This window comes from Lissotriton helveticus, chromosome 5_1, assembly GCF_964261635.1.
Source record: "Lissotriton helveticus chromosome 5_1, aLisHel1.1, whole genome shotgun sequence".
NCBI lineage: Eukaryota > Metazoa > Chordata > Amphibia > Caudata > Salamandridae > Lissotriton > Lissotriton helveticus.
The window spans coordinates 1,119,058,052-1,119,082,650 of record NC_136065.1 but is presented as its reverse complement, the minus strand read 5'-3'; the positions used below and the strand labels follow the sequence as shown (position 1 = coordinate 1,119,082,650).

Sequence of the window (24,599 nt, the reverse complement as noted above, 5' to 3'; positions counted from 1 at the left end):
ACCATTTAGAAGCAAGAAAGAGGGATATTTAATTGGAATTTATTTGGCTTGCACTGATATGGAAGCAATTTTAGGGATGAGACAGCAAAAAGCTGTATGTGGTTTAAAAAATCATGAGTCACCCTGCTGAGATAGGTGTGTTGGCTTGTATGACTGGTAGAAATAGAAGTGCATGCAAATATTCTTCAAGCGCAGGAACACTTTGACAATGGGGCCTACATGCATGGGGTGCTATCTAACACTGTAAGGGGTATAAAAAAAGTTTGAGAGCGTACTCTGTTATAATGTGGTAGTGCAGTGTGTTCATTAAGCCATGCACTGCCTCCCCTAGAATGGGACAATTTTGTTAAAGACCATAAGTGGACCAGCAAAAGCAAAGTGTTAAAGAGATTGCTAAAGATTATGGTCATTTTGCTTTTCTGAAAGGAGTCACAGACCTTATTGCATATTTATTTGTGAAACCTATTGTATGGGTGAAAAGAATGTATGGTAAGAGAGTCATCTCTTGTGTCTGGAGTCAAATGAAACAGAGACAACACCTTTACCTATGTATCAGGTATTTATTGTAAGATGAAGCTAAGTGGTAAAACAGGCCCTTGAGGGATGCATTAATAGGGTACCACGTGATGAGGTGCATTGTGATCGCAACCTTTCAAAGCACTATGTAGTAGAGGAGTTCTAGAGAACTACTGAAGACATGAGGAAATACATGGAAAGACTGCACTCCCACAGAAGCCTCTGTGGTCCCCTACAAAGAAAGAAAGGGGTGCCCCGTGAAAAACACTGACAGTGTAGCAGGGGCTGTGCATTGTCTGTGTTTCTTGACCCAAACTTCAAAAGCCTCCATAAGAGTTTTTGTTGTCTGTGACTGCACTGATCTTTGTGGTGGCCTTCTGAGCCCGTCTCAAAGGTCTGTGGCAGCCAGGTACTGAAACACAAATATAAGGGTGAACACCCACTCGGTTTCGTCATGGTGAACTGACTACTAAGTTACCACATGAACTGCTAGTAGCAATTTTTTATGGTCTTGTTTCACAGCGCAGCTTTAGCCAGACAATATTGTGAGAATCACTAGAGAGGGCCTTTGGCTTTGCCCATATATTGGGAGTCAGCAGTACATAATTGATTGGGCAGAAGTTGTGTGCTTCCACAAAAAAGTGTTGTGATTGTTTTGTTTATTTATCTAGCTGGATTAGTTTGGACTTTCAGGGGCCACACATGGCATTGTAATTCTATTGGAGTGCATTAGATAACTAGTTAATTTATGGTGTTTTTCTCTGGCAACAGCACAGATGGGAGGAGGGGAGTCTATAACCTACATGAAGTTGTTGGCCTGGCTTGACAGTGCAAGTGTCACCTGCCCCTTTAACCTACACCAATATTATTCAACAGTTATTTTCTTACACATCAATGCATACTCATTATCATGCTATTTACCTTTAATGCTTCACATTACCATACAATATTCCGTTAGAGCCAGACCTATTGGCATTGCCAATTCTTGTTTTCGTTAATTGGGCTCACACTTCTAGTCTGTGAGGTGCATATACCATGAGACTGAGCAGGAGTGCAATGTAACCTGCACATCATCGTGATACAGAACAATGTGGCAACTCTTTTATGTAAGAATTACCACGTTTAACAGTTTTTCATGCTCTTTCTCTTCCTCTCTCCCTCGCTTTGACATGAAATTTATGGGCATGGCAATTCTTCGTGAATATGTCTATCTAATGCTCCTATTCATCTTTTTGACGGATTCATTGTTCTTTTAACATATAAAGGGATTGCACTAAATTCATTTGTGATGTACCCAAAGGTGCTGTGCCATCGCACTCCAACTGCCCACAAACGACTTATCGTGGATGAGAATAAATGTCAGGGTTCAATTAATGGATTTAATTTAAATATTTCATGGGCATTTTTGGTGCTAAGGATTGCCCATGCTTCAACATTTTAAATGGCTTTATACATAACGGAGCTCTCCGGTGAAATAGTTTCTTTTCTGGAAAATGTGGGTTACAAATACTGGCAAATTAAGCAAAGAAAAACTGTTTAAGCAATCAATTTATTGTGCATTAATTGAACAAACATAGATTAGCAAATAATGCAACAGCAGTACTGTAAAGTAAATGCAATTTAATTTATTTGCACAATGTTAAGGAAAACATTAACACTGCTGTGCCTCCCTCCCAATAGGACTCCTAAGAGGGTTATAAGGTTGCTCCAGGATTTAGGTATTGTTATCTTTTTAAAGGTGACAAGTGTATTGGTGACTTTGAAGTGTGCTTTATGTAGCATGCCACTTACTCAACGTTAGATTGGCCAGGAGTTAATTATTAAATGAAAGTGAAATTCGTGAAAATATAAAGTTAGTTCTTCAAATAATAATCAAGTGTTCATGCAAATCCCTATGTTTGTAAAGGTTTATGAGTGCACTAGTCTAAGTTCTATGTGGGTGACAGATGTAACAGGGACACAAAACATAAGGAACGTTCCCAATCAGTATATTTAATAAAATATACTAAATTCGATCCAAATGTATTTCTGATGGCACTTTCCAGATACAAATCAGACCTATGTGCTTCATTTAATGTACTCAACAACCAATCCTGGAATGCATTTCCCCTCTTTTTGAGAGCCAGGAAGGATTATATGTAATCTACGACATGTGCCATCTTCTCAGCAGTAATATTTTATTCATAATTTTTCCCAACATGATGTGTACAATAAAGTTCTCACATGCTCTTAGAACCTTACAACGATTGTGTACTCTGGGCCCAAATTGGTTCTTATATCCTAATGATGTCAAGCTCATTACATATTTTTGTCATTTATGGAGTTCCCTAAACAGCTGTTACCAGCCATCAACTTGAAATACCTGTAATAAATGTTAAAGATATTTATTACTACATACCTAATTAAACGAATTGGGAATTCTGAAAACGGCCATATTTTACAACGTAATAAAGTGTATATATAACATTAGACTAAAAGTTCCTAAAACTAATAACACCACATTTATTTAAAAAAAACTTAAGTTATAGAAAACCTTAATCAAAAAATATAAAGATAGCGAACACGAAGATAATTAGGACAGGTATAAAGTGTTGACATAATGGTAAAAAATGTATGGAAGGAGAAGTTGACATACATTCTTTTTAGCTAAGTGTTACATCAGTTATGCAAATTTTCTGAAGAATACTTTGCCTCTCATTTCAAGCAATGGAAGAGGGCCATGTTTACTACTAATTTATTCCTGATGTCTAAAGTAGGGGTGGGCGATGAACTGTATTCTACAGGAGGATTTCAGGAAGTTTTGCCTGATCTGCTTGGAGCGTGGAGTTCGGCAAAAACTCTGCCAACCGCCACGGGGTGGAGTTTACCGGTACCCACCTGAGATTTAATGTCACATTCATGGAATTTAATGTGTAGAAAAAGGATCTATTGTTCAGACCATTTAGTGGCTGAGGTTAACAAGGATTTTCAGCGCAACAGATATTGCTTTTTGGTTAACCCGCTGTGCGGGCGAATTAAAGAGTGGGTGGGTTTTGGACGGCCCCTGCCCATCCTCCGCACACGCCCACAGTGACGTCAGACCGCTGGGGGCCGTCCACAGCACGCAAGGTGTTAAATAGAGACATTTATGTAAAAGCATTGTTAAACATGTAACTACTACACACCTTTCCAAAACTGTCTTTTGTCATGTTTTTGTACATGCAGGAGATGTTAGCTTAGCAGAAGAAGTGAACATCTTGCTTTATTTGACCCTTTATGGCTAATTTTCAAAGCACCCCTTTCGGCATGTTGACATGAACAAGAACCCGGAAGACCAGCATGGGGATTCAAAAGCAATGGCTCTCTTTGTAGAATGGCAGCATATTTTACAATTGTCTCATGTGCATCGAAACTGCCTTCCTTTTGCCACCGGTCCTGCTGTCCCTGAGTCACACGTCTCTTCAGTGTGCGGTGATGTTTTCAGCGTGTGGATGTCTGAGGGGAGCAGACACAGTCTGTACCTACCTGCTTGGTTTCTTCCCCACGTTCCTTAAACAAAATGGCAGCGAAGAACCTACAAAGACGTGAGCTCTGCAAACAGCAACTTAGAAATGGAATAGTTGGGTTTAAGGTCACGTTTTCAACCATTGTTGGCTCAGTGTGTTTGTTTGTTGTTGCACTATTTCAAAACACAGCAACACCTGAGCAGGAGCTAGTGGAGAAGTCTGCATTCTCATTCTGATACAGTTCTTCACCCAGGTGGTTAACTTTAAAACCTATGACAGGGCAAAATCGAAGGGAAGCATGACATAATGCTATCCCTCCACTACATGCCCCCAGTGTTCTTTAGTTTCAGACGTGTTCCTCATAAACACATACGATTTAAAAATATACAAAAATCTGCTGCTAACTTGTTATATTGCATTGTTTTGTAATGTTGTAGTGTTTAATAGTTTGTGTTGTATTTCATCGTTTTTAAATTTCATTGGATTTGGATTATGTTGTTACACTTTATACTACTTAATACAGTTTGTTTTAATGCCCTTCAATGACAAAGGTGAGATACCAATTGTTGTGTCCACTTATTTTGGTCCATTATTTTAGCTGTTGACCCTACACTCTCGAAATGAAAGGGTATTCGTAAATGTAGATAACACACTCAGTTTCCCTAGTTATCAAACAAACATTTGTGCACTGGCTCATGCCTCACGAGTGGCTATGCTTTTTTTCCATCTCAGGGAACTTTTTTTTCAAAGATGACAAGCAGATGCCTGGCTACTGCAGTGTTTTGTCATAAACAGCGAGGCAGCTACATAATGCTCAGGTTCTCACTGACTAAATGCATTTATCTCAGGAAAATGCTTGCACCCCGCAAGAACTAAACATGCATATGTTTACGAGTTGGTAAAAAAAATAGGATTGAAACAAAACCTTGTCAATTTTGCATTAAACCAACGAACAGCGGTGCATGTTGCATTCACACAGTTACGAAACAGCTGTGCATGCCTTTAAGGGTTTACTTCTTTCAAAGGATTTATACAGATATGATACTAAATATGCTTTTTTCATAATCTACTTAAAGAGTGATTTTTTTTTTTTAAAGTGTCCTTCCGTACTTATTCTAGGAATAGAATTTCACCGCACTTGAACCTCCGCAGAATCTACCAAAGTTTTTCTTTAAATCAGTGGAATGCCATAGGGCAAAACTATGCGAGTTCCGCCCATCCCTAAAGGTGTTTGTTTGAGCACTGTGTGAAGCGAGTCACAACACATGCATTGAGACTATGATGTTTCTCCCCATATCTTCAAAGGAAGGCTTCCTACATGATCAGTCATGAACTAGGTGCTCCTCTATTCTCTAAGCAGATATGCTTCTACTGAGATACCTTACTGAAGTTTGAAAGGCAATGGGGAGAAAAATAGGGTATGGGGGTTTGAGAAATAGGATTATTAGTTTGGTTGGATAGTAGTCCACCACAAGTAATGATGTCACTATTCTTGTGACATCCAGTAAAGGTTTCAGTAATTTAAACCTCAGTACAACCCCTGGTACCTATGGAACTAATAAGACAAGCTTAACATAAGAGAAAATGAAAAGCATTTAGAAATGTCAAGACAGTTAAAAAGCCAGTAGCATTAACCAGTAAAAATCCTACTCACATTTATAAAAATAGTGATTATTTTATGAAAGAAATGACACCAACATAACAATCCAATAACAGGAACTGGAAATATGAATGTTTAAGATTTTAATAAAAAATAACATCAAAAAACGCCAACTGCAAGCAACTGTTTGCACTTGACCTGGACAAAGGTGCGTTTTCAGGCTGACTGTGATTGAGTGCAGATCGGTTACATGGGCCAAGTTTTTACTGGTGGAAAAGCTACCTCCTTGAAAGCCTTTTAAAAAAGCAGGCAGTGGGCTGGTGCCAAGAGAAGGGGGCTTGACATCGATGAGATCATGTGTTCAGATGGAGCCTCAGTGAATCTGTTGATCTACGCAGGTATAGCTCTGGGTGGAGAAGTGCAGGTTTTTGCACCCGTAGGCCTTTAGTGTCAATTGGGTCCTCATGAATAGTGGTATTGATCGAGCTGGGGATGAAGTTGAAGCAAACTTGTCGTCGACTGACTCTGGCGGAGAATGTAGTGGGGACTATAGTAAAGTCAAACGCACTGACGATGCATCATTGGCATTAAGTCCGTCCCATTACAACATCGATTCTGCAGGCAAAATGGTTACAGAAAGTTTCTAAGCCTCAACTTTTAAGATAGACAGGTAGAGTACACATTGACACCAGCCAAGGGTTCCGGAACTTTAGGATCAGTAATTGGGGGTCAGGACTTAGTCCAACAGCAACCACCAACAAGGTCCAGGGAAGGTCCAGTTGGTATTGGTTAGCTGGACTCTTAACCAAAAGTGGGCTTCTTGCAACTTATGCATTTCTGTGAGTTAACAAGCTGTCAGCTGACAGACCTCTGAAGACCACGCCTTTTTCCAGAGTACAAGTGAGAGTAGAAGCAACCCTTCAGAATTTCTTCCCAAATATCAACAGTCGGTGTAGTCCATTTGTCTTCCACAGGATTGAGTTCTGAAGGGGTGCCCAGGGTTGCCACATATATGACTAGATGGGGGAGACTCCTGGCCCCTCCATAACCAACAGTGAAAGATTTACCAGGGTAACCCTATCAACCTTTACAGCAGTGCTGAACCTTTCTTCCCCTGTGCAGTGGTCTAGCGCCCAACATAGAAGTGTGGCAGGGAAATGAGCATCCCCTTCTTTGAAGTCACTCTAAATCAGTTCTAGGGACATCTTCTTGCTCTCTGGGATTGGAGCCAGTCTGGATAGGAAAACAAATGGGAGGCAGGCCCAGGTGTAAGCGACATCTGCCAGTGACAGGGTAGGCATCTTTTGAAGATATGCAAGGTGCAGGATACAGCCCCCAGGTCACCCTGTCAAGGGATGGTCAACCTTCCCCCACACTCAAGGCCTTTATCTCAGAACGAGGAGCTAATTCACACCTAAATCAAGCAGGTAGCTCATGGGTGACAGTTTGAAGCTTGGGTATGTGGGCTTATAGAGGCTTTAGGAAAGTTAAAGGTGACCTTTTAAAAGTACCTTTTGTAAAACTTTCAGTACCAATCTGACCTTACCAGGCAATTGGATTTTATTTTCAAAAGTCCAAGAATTAACATTTAATCTAGTTACTAGATGGAGATAATATTTATTTTAAATAACGTATCCTAGTGCTTTCCTATGGAACTGCTATCTGTGGTACAGTGAATATACCTTTTAGGGCATTGTCACTTTAAGAACTTATTTAACATTAATCCCTTACATTTCCTATTCATAAATATTGTGCACCCTCCCTTATAGGCATTAAGACCTTCTTAGGGGTGACCAACTAATATTTGAAAACCAATTAATTAAAAACAATTGTTCTAATGAGGTACATTAAGATATCATCTAGATTTCATCTGAATTTCTATTTACCATTTTTCATGTGAGTTCTCTGAAATTGATGCCTCCAAGCTCCCTGTTGTTTGTGTTCTGCAGACTGACATGCTTTGGCAGAATTTTGCTTTAAAAACTGCAAAGTAATGAAGATCCATGTTTTCCATATGTTACAGCCCCTTTCTGAGGGCCACAAGGTAAGTAAGAGCTACTGGGCCCATCTGTGGTGGTTGAGGCCTTTTACTTCTGATGTCCTGGGGTCCGCCTAAGTATGATCTCCAAGCAACTGACCCAAGTACCCCTTCAGCACTTAACTCTGAGTGGTAGCACTGGTTGAGCAGTCCAAGATTTCCCCCGGGGGAAGGTATGTGTAGGGTGAACAGAGTCTCATAACTCAAAATAATTCTAGCAATCCCCAATACATAATTGTCTAGTCAAATACTTGCCTTCCTATAAAAGGCAGTATTTATGTATGAACACAAACTATAATGCAGCACACCACAAACAGTCTTCTCAAAGCAGGCTAACTTTCGTTCCACTATTCAGCTTCTCAAGTCACTTCACTGTCTTGGGTCCATTGTTTTGGCTCAGTGGTATACTGTGAAATCCAAGCTAAGCCACATAGTGAGTACTAGTCTAAGAAGTTCCACACTGGCTTGGCAAAGGTCAAAGGTGTCTTGCACCCTAGCAGGTAAGTCCAAGCAAGTTCCCCCTGAGGTCGGACTGCCTGGTTGCAGTCTTACCCACTCTCTCTGGGGTGTCAGGGTGGAGTGTCAAAGGGCATGTCTGCAGCCTGGCAATGAGCAATGATCTGGATCTGTGGTCTGGATGGCATGCACCCGCAGTGCGCCTCCGATCCCACGGTAATCCTTCCCGCGCTCAGCGGTAGTTACTGAGTACTCCTGGATTTAAGTAGTTGAATCATGCTCTTCTTCCGCAAGTCATGGCTTGCCCCTTCTTCATGACTGCACACTGCCTCAAAGCAATGGCTCCCACCTGTTATACTGGGGTCTTGAGAAGAGAGACACAAAGGGCAACAGAACCTTCAGGTCACTGCACTGCACATGGTGATCACCCCCCTCTCAGAATGTGCCAGGGCGACAGCCCTCAATCTTCTCTCAACCCCCCCACCTAGCATTCAGGGGTCATGAGCAGTACCAATAAGGTGATAGCCCTCTGATTGTCTTGGCACTACATAGGGCGATGGCCCTTTTTTCACGACTGCGAGGCACTAAGGGCAATTACCTTTATTCTTCACTGTGGCTCCCACCTGGTATACGGGGCTCTCAACAGAATGCACAGGCAGACAGCCCAATCACTGAGGGGGACCCCAAGTACCCGAATCTCTCATGTCGCTCCCTGGATCCACTCTACAGAATCCGCTCTAGACATCACTCCCTCCAGGCGTTCCTTCTCCTCACAGGGTCTTCTGGTCTTGGGTCAAATAGAAGCGGATGCTCCACGTCAATGTTCTTGATTTTCCTGGGTGATGTCCCATCACCTAGCATGGGGGCTGGCAGGCCTTTAGTTCATGCTGAGCTTCTCCATGCTAGTGTACAGTTCAGATTGACAATTTGTTAGTCTCAAAAGTGATTTAGAGTCTGTCTTCGCAGTATGTGGCCTGGGTTGTCAACCGCTTTGAAGTGCCCACTCCTCTGAACCTTTCCTACAGAGAGCAGTCTATCACAGCAGGGCAGTCTACAATCTTGATAGCCCCAAACACAGGCCATGAGAGTGACTAGAGGCTCACCATCTCAGTGATATGTGTATCAAATGTTTACCAAAGGGCTCCAGCCCTACTCTTCATGATTCCCCTATCAGTCACACCTCCTTCCTGATCCAAACCCTTTTGACCAGAGACCTCTTTCAGAATCAACAAGCCTCTGAAGTGTACTGATGAGTCTGGCTCTTCATCCTCCATTGTGTGTGACCCAACCAGCTCTCAGGAATTTAACAATCCACAAATCTATCTGGGAGAAATTCTCTACCTCCACATGTTCCTTTAGCCAGTCCTGGGTTTCCCAGTCTGGACCCACAGGTCTCATGCACTGTACCTTTCACAGGCTTTCGATCACCCTTAAGGCTGTGTGCAATAACACATGTAGCTTTCTATGCACTGCTGCCACATGCACACATGTGTACCAGTGCAGTGATTACTCGTCACTAGACAGTAGGCTGCCACCACTGTGCTTGTGCTACTTGCCATTTGGTAAGGGCTGTAGCCCCCATCACCACTGTGAGGGTAGTGGATCGTGCAGCACCCCTGGTCTAACCAGACTGCATCGCGTGAGACCGCCTAGGTCATGGTGCAAATGCATGGTCTGTGTTTGACCATCGCCACAATTTTTTTTTACCAAGGACCCAGATATCACCGCAGCTTGGCCACTGAGCGCAGGGATGCACATCAATTACCATCTCAGAGACCTTTCCATCCCAGTGCAATAGTAACCCATGATCATAGTAGAAATGTAATCATTTACTTAATGTTCACTTATGTGAATTTGTTTCTAATTTTAGCAAGTTTTGTCAAGATTTTTTTTTATACTCTTCTTTAAACGAATCTGTTACACTTTGTCGGATCGATATCCCCAAACTGATTTACCATGATTTATAAAAATGTTAAAGCACAATATGCTGGAGAACGGAGAGACTTGGCAAGTTACTGTAATTACTGTAGAGTTATGAACGATTACACTAATTAGCTGATGTCACCAAATGTGTCTTCCTATCTCCTTCAACACATTTCTCCTTTGACAACGAACGAGTTTAGATTTAGATACATTTAAAAAAGCTATACTGGGTCAGACTTTTAGACTTTGCAGCAAAAAATGTTGCTTGACATTTCAAATACACTGAAGTATCTGCTGTGTCTCTTAGGTATCCGCTTTTAATATCTATTTTTAATAGTATCACTTTTTCCCCCTTTAATAGCATTATCTGTTATTTAGTTATGAGTGTTATCCCCAAAATGCACTTTCTAGAACATTTATTGGCAAACTTAAGTTGTCCAGTTTATTTTATTTATTTATTTATTTATTTTCTTTTCTTATAAAGCGCTAACAATCATCCAAGTAGGATATCACGGCGCTGTAATTGCTAAAGTGCGTGGACAGTTGGCATGGGTCAAGTTAGATTAATCTGGATAAGGGAAGAGGAAGGTTTTCAGATGTTTCCTAAATGCCAAGTGGCATTCTGTGAGTCGGAGGGCCACAGGCAGTTTATTCCACTTAGATGCAGCAATGTGGGAGAAGGCTAGCTCACCCATCCTGGCTCTCTTTACCCGAAGGGTTCTGGCACGTGCCGAGAATTGAGAGCGGAGGTTCCTGGTTGGAGCATAGAACTGAATCCTGTTTCTAAGAATAAGTGGGCCTGTATTATGCAGCGCTCTGTGTGTTATACACATCATTTTAAACGTTGCTCTTTGCTTCATTGGCAACCAATGGAGATCACGTAGACAGCTCTTGGCTGAGTCAAATTTTCTTTTCATGCAAATGGCCTTGGCCGCTGCGTTCTGCACCATCTGAAGCTTGGTGAAGAGATAATCTGCCATGCCTGCGAACAGGGAGTTTCCGTAGTGCAGCCTACTCATCAGAAGAGACTGGACCAGGATCTTTCTGCACTCTATGGGAATCCAGGGAAAGACTCTTTTCTAAGCATTTTTAACATTGCAAAGCCTTTGCCGCATATGGTAGCTACGTGGGCTTTCATGGATAGAGAGGTGTCAATTGTTATTCCAAGATTTCTTGCTGTTGGTGTCGGAGCTGGTGGAGTACCCAGGGCTTCTGGCCACCAGCTGTTGTTCCACAATTGAGTGTGACCTCCGAACAGCAGTATCTCTGATTTGTCTGCGTTTAATTTAAGGCAGTTATTGTGCATCCAGTCAGCCAATTCAGAGAGACAGTTTAGTAGCCTATCTTTGGGGTTGTTCCTCTCGTCCAAGATTACAGTTAGTTGAGTGTCGTCTGCATAAGAACAGATTTCGACACCCCACTTTCTGCCTATTACCGCCAGGGAAGACACAAATACGTTGAACAATGTTGGACTTAGTGAGGCCCCCTGAGGGACCCCGTATTTGATGTTCCGGCGTGGAGATGAAAAATTGCCCATGTGCACTGATTGTGTTCTATCCGATAGGAAAGACCGCAGCCATCCCAGTGCTCTGTCCCTAATGCCCTTAGATGCTAAAGTTTCTAGGAGCAGATTATGTGGGACGGTGTCGAATGCCGCCGAGAGATCCAATAATATTAGGGCAACTGTTTTCCCCTGATCTACATGCATTCTGATGTTGTCCAGCACGGCCAGGAGTGTTGTTTCCGTGCTGTTGTTGGCCCTAAAACCCGTTTGTGAGATATCCAGCAGGTTGTTTGTTTCAAGAAAACTGGCCAGTTGCCTGTTGACCAGTTTTTCTAGAACTTTCGACAAATAGGGAAGTTGAGATATGGGTCTGTTGTTGATATCTAGACCTGCTTTTTTTAGAAGGGGGGTGACTGTGGCGTTCTTCCAATTGGTTGGGAATTTGGCAGCTTCTAGCGAATGATTCAGCACTTGAGTCACTGCTGGGCAGAATATTGGGATGAGTTGCCGAAAAATATGGTGGGGGCAAGGGTCCAAAGGGGAGCCAGATTTGATTTCTAGCATAGCTTTGCCCACTTCCTCTTCAGAGAGTGGGCCAAAGCTAGAACAGCAACCAGTGGGTGAATACCAGGCCAGGCCCTAACTTTAGAATAATCTTTACAAATCAAAGAAATACTGGTGGATATTCCGTCAGCTTATACCTTAAAATAGTAACATGAGCTATCTACCAAGGGCATCAGCGCTCTAGCCAGAGGGATGTCCACGTGCATCCCTCGGGGCTAACATAGTGATGATGCAGGGAAGTGAATTCGGATGGACTGCGCTCCATATACATGAGGGCCTGATAGTTGAACTTCAGTACCACACTTATGTGGCTAGTTTCTGAACAATATGGAAAAGGTTTATATTTTCGTTGCCCACTTACACCCATTACTGTCCATTGTCGAAAATTGCTTTAGAAAAAAAGGAAACGCCAAGCTAGTCAACATGATTTAAAGAGTTTGAAACTGATGTAATTTTCCAGCCAAAAAGATTTAAAATGTATGAGAATTATGGCATTTTCCGCAGCATGCATCGTGGAACAGAAATTCACTGTGGGTAGGCAATGATGCAGTCAGTTTCCACAATCCTCTGGGACCGAAGCAATGTCATGCCACTAACAGGAGCCTTCAGTGCCTAGGGGCATGTGATTGTGCAGCTTGGATAGGGCATGGGTTGGCAACCTATTTCCTGCTTAAACTGATAGGTGAAAATAATTCTATCCTGCTAACTTATAGATAACTGCTGTTTCGGTTTAGATTTTTCAACAGCAGAAAACTATCTTAAGACAATGTTGTTTTATCCATATGGAGAATTTGAATCAAACAATGAAGCGGAAGAGGCTATTCCTTCTTTTGTGGTGGTCAGTCTGAGACTCGGGTGACAGGGTGTCGGACTACAGTGAAAATAAGCCTATTCCTTTATTTTACCGGCTGAGCACATCGGGCCAGAACTTTGAATCTTGTGCACAAGCTGAACACGTATAGCTTACCAAAAATGAGTGTCTGGATGAGGGATTTTCAAATAAGCACCCATCATCATCCTGCAGTTGAAGCAGATTGGCTGGCCGCTTTGAACCAATCTATTGATAGGTAAAAGGTATTAGCAAGCCTGGACACAGAGAATGAGTCAACCACCTGCTGCAGAGGCACAATAGGTGTGCTTCCACGAAAAGAGGAGTTACGTGGCTTTCTGCTTAGCTCATATTACTGCTAAGGTTCATCAATGCTAAACGTTGGAGAACAGCCAGTAGAGAGGATCTCCGATCTCAGATTCATATACTTAAAGTAGCTAACATATTCTTCTTTGCAGGCCTCATGTTCCTTAAGGAGTAGTTTGGATATTCCATGCACTTTCTCCTAGCAATCAGTGGGTTCTTAATTTGAAATACAAGATTCAAACACATGCATTTCCTTCCATGAATACACGTATGCTTGATTAGGATGTATTACCTGAGTAAAAAGGAGCAGGACAAAAGCTACTTAGCGATATGGAAGTATGTGTGTGTGTTTTTTTAAATTTTTAATGGGGACTGTTGGACAAGGCTCTCTTTGCATGGGCACCCCCCAAACATTTTGCCTTTTTCTCTCCACTTTTTGCTGAATTCGTTTTTTGCCTTAAGCCTCTCTCACATTACCACTGCTAACCAGTCTTAAAGTGCATGTGCTCTCTTCTCTAAACATGGTATAATTAGCGTACAATCGATTGGCATATTTAACTTGTAAGTCCCTAGTAAAGTAGTATATCATATACTCAGGCCTGTAAATGAAATGCCATCAGCGGGCCGGTAGCACCTATTGTGCCACCCACTTAAGCAGCACCTTAAAAGATGTCCCAGGCCTGCCACTGTAGCCTGAATGCAGTTTAAAACTGCCACGTCGACTACTTGGAATTAAAACCCTCTTGCTAAGCCTTAAACTCCCCTTTTATTTCATATAAGTCGCCCCTAATGTAGGCCCTAGGTATCCCATTAGGCAGATGCTGTGTAATTAAAAGGTTGGTTGGTAATTAAGTTTTAAATCACCTGTTAGTGAAAGACTCCTAAATTCGTTTTTCACTACTTTGAGGCCTACCCCTGCCATAGGATAACATTTGGGATTCCTTATTACATTTTAAAACCTGTAATTTCCAAATGCTATCTGGTCACTATATCATCTTTGGCGTCTCTGGAATTGTAGTGAAAACACTATTTTATAGTAAAGTTGTTTTTTTTGTTGCAATTGTAATTTTTTTAAACTTATTTTCCGCCCTAACCCTTTTGTGCCTGTATCCTGGCCAGGGTCACGTGACGGAGTGTAACCGACAGACTTTGTGAATTCCTTCCAGACCATCACACAATAGAGGCATTAGTGGTTCCTGAATGAGCCATCTGCTGGCAGGATTTTGGGGGGGTGGGTGGGGTCAGAGCTGAGCACAGCCCCACTTTCAACGAATAGCCTGTGGTTTGCCTTACACAGAAGGCCTTATAACCTCACATTGTGACTGGAGCCAGGATGGAGCCAGGGAGGAAAGCCAGAAAATTCCATGCACTTCAAAGCCATTGTCCAGAAGCTTCTCCCACATTTTAAAAGGAGGGCACCAGTATATAAAAGGGACCTCAGACACCAATTCTTCAGTGCACTTCTTGACCTCTGAATGGTCTGATGGTCTGCAGCCCTGCAGCCCTGTTGTCTTGCTGCTTTGCTGCCTTCTGCCTGGGTACAAGGACTGGATCTTCCATTGTCCCAGGACCTCCAGAGTGACTCACAAGGGCTAGTTGTATGGCCTCCTGTTCAGGATTACAGGGGCACAAAAGGCTTGTTCCATCCTTAATCAACGCCATCCTCTCCTCATCATACGTCTCTCCCAGAAATTGTAGGAAGCGGCGTACATTACCAGCAGTATTACGGGTATAAATAAATCTAGCCTGATCTGGATGGATCTAACGCCCAATATGCGAGAGGATTTGAGTGGGCAGTATAGAGCTGAATATTTCGTAATCCGTCATGAGCATGGACAATGTGCGATATGGGGAGGGGTCCTGATGGGCCATCCCCAGCTTAAGTAGGGGTAAGATCACCGCCTCTCTAGCACAGGCTTGCAAAACACAAAAATCCCTAGCCTCACAAAAGATCAACAGCAGTGTAGGGGCTAGGACATCAATAACGGTCAAATAAAATAGATGGCCAAACCGTCCATACACGGCGTGTTGTTACGCGCCATCTGCTTGATAGCACACATACTCTCAGATGGCGTGATATCCTGCCCAAGGGAGTCAGCTTGTTCCACATCTATGGTCGGCGTCCACAAAACGGGAAAATTATATGTTTGGTGCAGAGCTGCAGGCTCACACCTCCTCCGCAATCGGTTCCGATACCACACCCCCAAACGTGTAATTTGTCACGTTAGGTTATGTGTATGCTCTTACTGAGCACAGCAGCACCAGCAATGGCATGTAGCAGCACTGATTGGACACAGACCAGGAGGCATGGCACAGAATGACTCCATTCATTGTGATAAAAAGGTGGATCTTGAATGCCTTACACAAAATATTTACAAAGTGTATCAATGATACATTTGTGTGTCTAAAATGTGTTTGATAGTTTGGATGGTAGTGTGCTGAAGGAACGGCCACCAGCTGACCACATCCTTACCCGGTTTAAAAGGTTCATCTGATGACCTATTAAGCAAAGTTGGCATGTGGTTGTGTATTGTGAAGGCATTTTGGTCATGATAGCAGGAGAGGATGAATTGGACACCTGCAAATTAAACATAGAATTTGGCACTTTGCACACCTGGCCACCAGTAACCACTAAAGCAGACACCTGGTACTGGTATTTGAGGGGGGGTTTTAGGGAGAACAAGAGGACTTGTGTCAGCTGCGTAAGAGACCCTCTGTGTGTTCACCATCACAGACTTCTTTGCCCCCAGCTGCAACAAGGTGCCATAATACAGTCTGAATGAAAGAGAGTCCTTGAATGAAACCTGACTGATGCATAGATTGACAAAGAAAAACACACAGCTGTGTGAGGCCATGTAGTATCCCAAGACATATTCCTAGCATGTTCTTCATTTGTGCATGGAGAAGGAGAGGCGAGTTTTGTTAGAAATCCAAAGGTCTTTAACAACACATTTCTGTGTGGGCTCATTACCAAGAGATGGAGGCCACCAGCATTCAATCCACTGCTCAAAACGTTTAACCACCTAAAACACCTTAGACTTACTAGCATTGAGCTGGTGCAGTTGGCAGTCACCCACCCAGCACCAGCTGCTAAATTAATCCTGAGATTATGTGCATCCTGCACCCAGTGATTTCAGAGTGCAGCTGACAACTGGGTGTGATAGTACTTTCTGCCATCACATCCTGGACATTGTAGCTAAAGCTTTTCAATATGTTTTAAATGTTGTTGTTATGAGAATTGCACCCTGTTACACAAACAGTTTATTATTGGGAACCATGGAGGTGGAAGAGTGTGTGCATTACATGAAAGGTTGTGTCCGGAAAGAAACAGTTGGACCAGTCCAGTGCTATGTCCGCTATGCCTGCCTAGTCCAACTTTGGCAGTGTAATGTGTTTGATGGATGTGTCATACACAGCACAGATATCGACTGGGACCACTGCCAACATACATCCCTCAACCAATGCTGCCCTTGTCAGTCCAGCATTTTCTTAGCAACATTGCATTTGTGAATGTATCATTCCATGTGAGTTACTGTGTGTGTTGACTACTCTGAATCCAGGCAGTAGACAGATAGCAAGCTTTACAAAAACAGTCTTCATCCTGCTAAACCATCTGCATGCTACAGTACACTAGGGGTTACAGAGAGTGGCACATTGATAAACTTTGCCTACTACACATTTCAGTGTGTAAGAGGTTGTGCTACAGTGTACAGCATGTTTTGCTTTGGAGAACAGTCAGTTGTGACATTTCTTGTGTGGGGATGGTAACCATTCATGTACAACTATTATTCCAGGAATGACTCAAGCTTCCCTGAGGAATGCCACAATGGTGCCTACACAGGCGCATGACCGATGTTGTGGCACAAGCACAGGGTAGAGCACAAGAATGCAAGATGTACTTGATTATGTGGCCATTTATGTGTTTGAAAAAGAGTTTTTGCGATGCACTGCTGTAGATTCCTAAGAAACTGTTATTTATGTTAACATATGTCACCATAAATTTTCACATTAGCAGATTCTTTTCATACTGACCAACCTTGACCACGTCATTAGCCTCTCTTCCACGTGTGTCTACATTTCTCAGCAGACAGTGTACCCAGTGCTATAGTTGAATGTTGCAAACATGACACAAGTGTACATTGTTATAGACACACAGGTGGTGATGACGAACTTGTTCACAGGTTTGACTGTGTTAGTACAATGATATTTTATTTCAGGAATATCATTGACACTTATACATTGTTTTTTTCACAATGTGTATTACTTTAGTCTTTCATGCCAATAATTTTGTTGTGCGACACTTTTGTTGAGACAGGTGTTGGATGTCAGACCTTGTTCCCCTCTGTGAACATTTTTTGTGTGTTGTCCAATGACACCTGTGTGAACATGTAATTTACTGACCACTCTTCCTTTGTATTTTTTTTTTTTTTTTTTGTAAAACCTTTATTATACAGAAAGTGCTCACAAATACGGGCCTACAACCCATCGGGCCGGCCACCACACTTAAAGAAACATATCGGGCAATACAGAAGCTCCAACAGGATATCACAGCAAACCATACGGGGAGCAAAGGCGAAAAGCCACAGAGCAACCACCACGAGCAGGATAAGAGAAGGTTGATTTTATAATAGAAGAAAGGGTATAGCAGAATAATGGCAATCAGTAAAGTCCAGAGGGCCGTGGCGGGCCGCGAGCAAGCAGAAATACAGAACACAGGATAATTCAAAAAGAACAGTTACATTTTGGCAAAGGCAGAACGTGAGTACCACAGTAATAAGCAATTGCAACCGCTGCCCAGCGCCCACCCACCACTACGAGAACACACAATGTTACACAAAACTGAAAATAGGCTTGCAAAACAAAAAGCCCTCCGCTACAACAACCCAGGGGAGGAAAGAAAAAAAGGGGGGGAGGGGGAAAAGGGGAAAGGACATCGGGAAAAAAGGGGGGGAAGAAAGAACGCGGCCTCACTGCATGCGCCCCATGGCTAACGAAGCACTAAAAAATAGACCGGCACACGGAACTAGTGGTAACAGGAGTAATGTATGGGTAGTAAACCGTGACGGCAGGAAGACCAGAAGGCCCATGCTAGCAAAAAACACCCCAGGGGGCCCACATGCCGAGACCGCGTCCCGAAAAAAGGGGATACATAAGAGCCATAGAACCAAAAAAGGAAAAAGGGGGGAAAAAACAAAATGACATACCCCCCCCACCCCGCACACCCCACCCTGCACCCCTGCAGAAGGCTATGGCCTACCCCCCCGGCAGCGTGCCTGTCGCCCTAACCAGAACCCGAAATATAGAAGAGTTAAAAGTAAAGAAAGAACCACAGAGACAAAAAGAAGAAGGGAAAATAGGGAAATAACGACGGGAGAGGAGCCACAAAATCAAAACCATCAGCTCCCACCCCCCCGTCCGAAAATACTCAGAGCCCACGGGAAGATAATAAGCACAAGGATAAGCTCCAGGAACATGAAGGAGAATCAAACATAGTCATACAGTCACAAACGGATCATCCGACCATACCGCAAGATAATAGTCCACCGAGGCAAGTTCATCTCAACCCTGTCCTTGTCTAACCCAAGCTGTAGTCGTCCAACGCACAAGGAACCAGATCATGAGGAACAGGAGGCAAATAACAGGGAGTCCAATCGTCAATCCACACAAGTCATATCGATTGCGACCCGGATGAACCAGAAAGGACAGCAACCACCTCAGGCAATGCAGGCACAGTTCCAACGACAATAGGAGGAACGCCGACCCGGCGGAGCAATCACAGGATCTTCGTTCGGCCATTTGAGGCAAAAAGGGATGGGGAGATCCAACGAGACCGGTCCGGACGGGACCCGGCCGGCGGACCCCCGGCACAGGGGGGAGCACAGGATGATTGAGGGCAGCGGACATCCGTACACCCACACGAGCGTCAGCCGCCGGGCCCACGACCTCCAGGAAAGTTCCAGCAGCACACAGCAGCGGTGAAGCCGCACACACTGGGGGGGGCCCAGCAGGCCCGGCAAAATGATCCTCCTCCAGGTCAGCGGTAGGTGCGGCCATGGGAGCACTCCAGGAGCGCAAGGCGGCGAGGATGTCGCCAAGCGTAGGCTCACCTTTACGGTATTCAGCAAACGTGCCATGCGGCGGACCAGCGTCGCCAGTCTCGGCCAGGCTGAGAGACATGGGGCCGGCCGCCATCTTAGAAGCCCGGCGGGGCCGCGGCAATCTCCGACCCCCGTCCGGCCACCAGCGGGGCAAACAGGATACAGCTGACCACCAGCAGAGGCACCTCCAGCGCAGGAAGGCGGGCCACCAGAAGAAGGAGGGTCGCCGGCTCCCCCACGCCACCGGCTCCGTTCTCCGAGTCCGGGCGGAGGGACTCAAAATGGCCGGACAGGAGAACAAAGGGGAGACGAGCCACATACACGGTCAACCCCGTCCATGGAAGGCAGCGCCCCAACACCAGGCCGCAGGACCGCCGGACCAGGCCCGGAGAGCCGTAACCGGTCTAACCGCACATCGGCCTCTCCGACCGAGCCCACTCCGCCACCAAGGGCCGGCCACAGCGCTCCGCCCCGCCTGGGCGCCGCCGAGGAGTTTCAGGCCCGCTCGCTCCGGAGACCCCGAAGCGAACAAGGGTGCAGCTCAGGATCTGCGGCACCCAGGAACAGACGGAGCAGACGGTAAGTGCCTGCGAAATGTCTTAGTTCCATAGTCTATCAAAGAATACTTCCCGGGGCAGGATAAATCACAGGATAGACGTTCCAGACAGGAAAGCGAACAGAGCCGAGCTAAAACGCAGCCATCGCGGACGCGAGCTCGGCTCCTCCTTCCTTTGTATTTTTATAGTAAAATCTTCCTCAGAGTCTTCACTTTGTTGAGTAGGTGCAGGGCATGTTCTGCTACTACTACCACCAGCAGTGGCAGAGGATGTTTGAGGGTACACATGTTCCATCGAGTTGAAGTTAGCCCTTTGTTCATTCATCATCATTTGCTGGTTTTGATGACGGTCATCAAGTCTGCATGAAAGGCTGTCATGGCTGACAGGAAGAGGTCTTGGCGTTGCTGCATGTCTCTCATTCGGATAACAATATCTTTGAGGTGCTGGGCTATATCCCTGTTGGCATTTTGTGGTGGCATTTGGACATGCCTCTCACTCATGATATTGGAAATGTTTTCCAGAGATTGAGCCAATCCTGGTGTTTGTGTGGAGGTGGCTTCATCAGTGGCAATGTTTGCCAAATCTGGATTGATGCTTTGAAGTATGGATCGCAGGATGGCAGCGATACTTGGCAATGCCACATGTACATCACTAAGGAGTTCACGCTGTACAGTTACAGCAGTTCTGTGGAACTCACGTTGTGTGTTCTGCCACTCGTTCATCATGTTTGTTGAGGAAGGTACAGGTGGTGGTGGTGGTTGAGTTTCAACTTCAGCATCAACCACATTGTTGTCACACTGTGGAGGGGGTGTGGGTGACTGTATGGTGGCTCTTTGCACCTCGAGGGTGTCAGTGTCAATGGTGGGAGGATTATCATCCATATCATCCAAAACATTGTTGTCATCCAGTTCTTGTGCAGTTGATGCAGCATCCACTGTGAAAAAATGTGCAAATCTGTTAGTAGTGTTGGCAGGATTAATTGTAGAAATGTTTAATCCGAGCCATGACGTGTGCACTTTTTGCCTCACACTGCAAATGTAAAATGTGGTGTGATTACAGGGTGTTCGGCTCCTTTGAAAACAAACAATTGAGAAGTATCAAAGTACAATTTTTGAACATTACGGCCCATGGATACATGTACTCACTCAAAGTATCACACACCCTATTTATCTGAAGTTTGTTGTGTGCCAGCCTATCACCGGCAAAGGGCACACTGTTTGTGACGTTGTCAGATTATTTTCTGACAAGACAGGATTTACAGTTGTCTGCAATTAAGAGTGACTGACACACTGCTTTGTAAAAATTGTTGTTTACAATGGAGTCAAGCAATGACTGAAAACAATACACATTTGCAACAAATTGGATGACATTATTCAACACAATCTCTTATGTCAAACACATTTTGTGAATGATCGTTGGAGTCAACCTACAATGATGCCAAGGTAACTGACATTGGTTATTGTGCTGAATGGACTACCCAGGCCCCAAAACCTCACCAAGCAACAGTTACCACAGATCCCCCAAATGCCATGCCCATACAGACACAAAGTAAAAAAAAATAAGATATCTGTTCTACACTACTGAGTACATGCTCTTTGATGATCAATAGCAGTGTGCATGTCATATCATTGTACACTCTTACTACACAATGGCATACCAAACATTGTCGGCACTGACAATTTCACAATTTCGGTGAGGCAAAGCTGGTCTGTCATTTTTATTCCAACAAGGGATGCTGTGTTGCAGTGTTATTGCTGGGATGTGCTGTGAGACATTGATATACACCCAAACATGGTGTTGTTTTTGTGGATGTTACATGTTGTATGGAGTGAATACCTAGGGATAAACACATTGCATACCATGCTGCAACAGTACATCATTGTGCTACACCAACCAGGTTTGCAATGGTGGCCTACACATATCTGCATCCTGTCCAACAGGGTGGGACACTGGCATATGCTGTGGAGGGTATTGTCCCTGAGATGATTATCACTCAAGTTGCACTGCCACTCAAACAACACACATTAGGGATGCGTGTTGCATCTCCTTCATGTAATTGCCCAGCTGTCTTGGCAGGGAATGCTGTACCCAAGACTCTTTCGGTACACCTAGCTGTATCTCATGCTGGCAGAATAACCAACTTTGTGAGGATGCATCACATCGCACCACTGTGCGGTTTTCCATTTAAGAGGAAGGGGTGATGTGTAGTGGAGGATGCCCATGGAAATGTGGTGCACAGGTGTTAATATTTGATTTTGCAGCAGCATTTGGACCATAAATTAGAAAAATTGTTAGTCGTTGAAACTAATTCCATGATGGTGATTGATCTATGTGGTGTTGCGATTTTTCGTAGTTTTGTAGGATGGTCATTGGGACTTCTGTACTTTATATGTGGGCCAGGAATCAGTGATATGCCTACTTAAGTGTACAATGTCTATTCCTTTGTGCTCTCAGTCTAGCCAAAACAGTCAGGTGCAGTTTCATGTTCACAATGCAGCCAACACTGTAGCATGTATGGAGTACATGGCCACCCATCAGGCCTCTGCCAGAACACACTGCCCCTGCATGCTTGACAATTGCAACACCACATTGCAGGCCTTGAGTCACTTGTATGAGGGAGCCTGGTTGCTTAATATCCCTTGGAGCAGACTCATAGTCAAAGGTGTACTGAAGGGGCTTTTCAAGACCTTGTTTGATCTTTAAAATCTGTAATGTGATGTCAAACAATCTGTGACATACACTCAAAACAACCCTGACCCTTACAGTATATTTCCAGGATTTATCCTCCAGCCATCTGTCCAGTGCACCTACATAATTTCTCACTTCAAGAAGGTGTGCATGCAAGCGCAGCAGGAAGAGCAGTTACAGCTAATATTATGTTACAGTTTGTTGTCCGACATGTTATATTATGTTATGTTATTTTTACTTATACCGCGCACAGCTGCCCCAGCAAAGGGGCGTTCTGGCGCTTTGACAAGGCAAACACAACACGACAGCGAAAAGAATCAGGAAGGCCTAAAAAAACAACAAGAAAACTAGACAAATAGGATGGTCTTGACGGCCCGTCTAAACTGGAAAAGGTCATCCATCGCCCGGATATGGGGAGGAAGAGAATTCCACCACTTTGCCGCTAGCACACGAAAAGAGCGGCCACCAGCTCTGCTCAGTCTGAAGCGCGGAACCACTGCCAGATTCTGACCCAGAGATCTGAGGGTTCGCGGAGGGACATACGGTAGCAGCAAATTCTCCAAAATTTGGGGAGACATACCCTTGAGGATTTTAAACGCAAGGCAGAGAACCTTGAATTTGATCCTCTGGGGTATGGGGAGCCAATGAAGAGAATGCTAAGATTTGGAGACCGAGCACCGCCTTGGCAGACCCATCACCACTCTGGCTGCGGCATTTTGAACTCGCTGCAGCCGGGTGAGTTCTGACTGATTGATCCCAGCCAAAAGCGAGCTGGCATAATCCAGCCGGGACAGCACTGATGCTTGAACCACCAGTTGCCTGGTGGACGCATCAAAAAGTTTAAGGATAGGTCTTAGTCCTCTAATGATGCCATAGCAAGAAGCCGCCACCTTCTTGGTGTGACAGATGAAACCGAGGGTCGGATCAAGCCAAACCCCTAAATTTTTTATCTCCGATACTGGAGAGGGGGGGGTCACACCTAGTTCAGAAGGCCACCACTTATCACCCCACAACGCCGCCTGCTTGCCAACCACCATAACCTCAGTATTTTTGGTGTTTAACTGGAGACAGTTGGAATTCATCCAGTTAGCCACTGCCCGTAAACCGTCACAGAACCTGGGAGCCTCCATGTCTGAGTCCCCACTCAGCGTGACCGCCAGCTGCGTGTCATCTGCATATGAGACCATCGTCAAGCCCCATTGCTTGACGACCGCAGCCAGCGGCCTCACATACAGATTAAATAGAGTGGGACTCAGCGATGAACCCTGTGGGACCCCCAGGTCTAACGGATAGGATTTAGACTTGCCGGGCGGAATCGCAACCTGGAATGACCTTTCAGCAAGGAAAGATCGAAACCAGCATAGAGCGGAGCCCGTGACCCCCACTTCCTCAAGCCTCTGAAGCAAAATCCTGTGCGAGACCGTGTCGAACGCGGCACTAAGATATAATAACAGTAGTGCCGCCGTCCGACCCGCATCAAGCACAGAACGCAGATGTTCGACCATAGACAGTAGGGCCGTCTCCGTGCTGTGGCCCGCACGGAACCCATTCTGAGTAGGGTCAAGAATGTTGGCCCTAGTAAGATGGTCTGCAAGGATGCCGTTCACATGGGCCTCAGCGAATTTCGTAGCCCAAGGAAGCAAGGAGATGGGGCGATAGTTCTCGGGTTTAAGGGGGTCAAGGGTAGCCTTCTTTAAAATAGGTGTAACTACAGCCTGCTTCCACCTAATGTGAACTATCCCAGAAGAAAGTGACAGGTTGATCAAAGAAAGCACCGGAGTACGACATAGCGGCGACATATTCTTAAGCTGGGCCGGTTTCAACGGGTCTGCAGGAGATCCTGACTTGATTTTAAGGCTCAGAGAGTCAAAGGCCTCCATAGATAGGGAGGGCAGAAAAGTAAGACAGTCACTGTCTCCCAAGATGCAGCTGGCCTGTTCTGAAGTTGAAAAGCCTGTCGAGAAGGTTCGATAGATGGCTGTAACTTTCTTGAAGAAAAAGGAGGCCAGACCCTCACAATGGGAGTCCGAGCATA

At 44.6% G+C, this 24,599-nt stretch overlaps 1 protein-coding gene across 1 annotated transcript in view; it reads left to right on the top strand.

The window, feature by feature from the left end:
- Positions 1 to 24,599, top strand: part of LOC144752596 (VPS10 domain-containing receptor SorCS1-like) — a 1,975,184-nt gene that overhangs the window by 73,191 nt on the left and 1,877,394 nt on the right. The gene's annotated exons all lie outside the window — the stretch shown is intronic.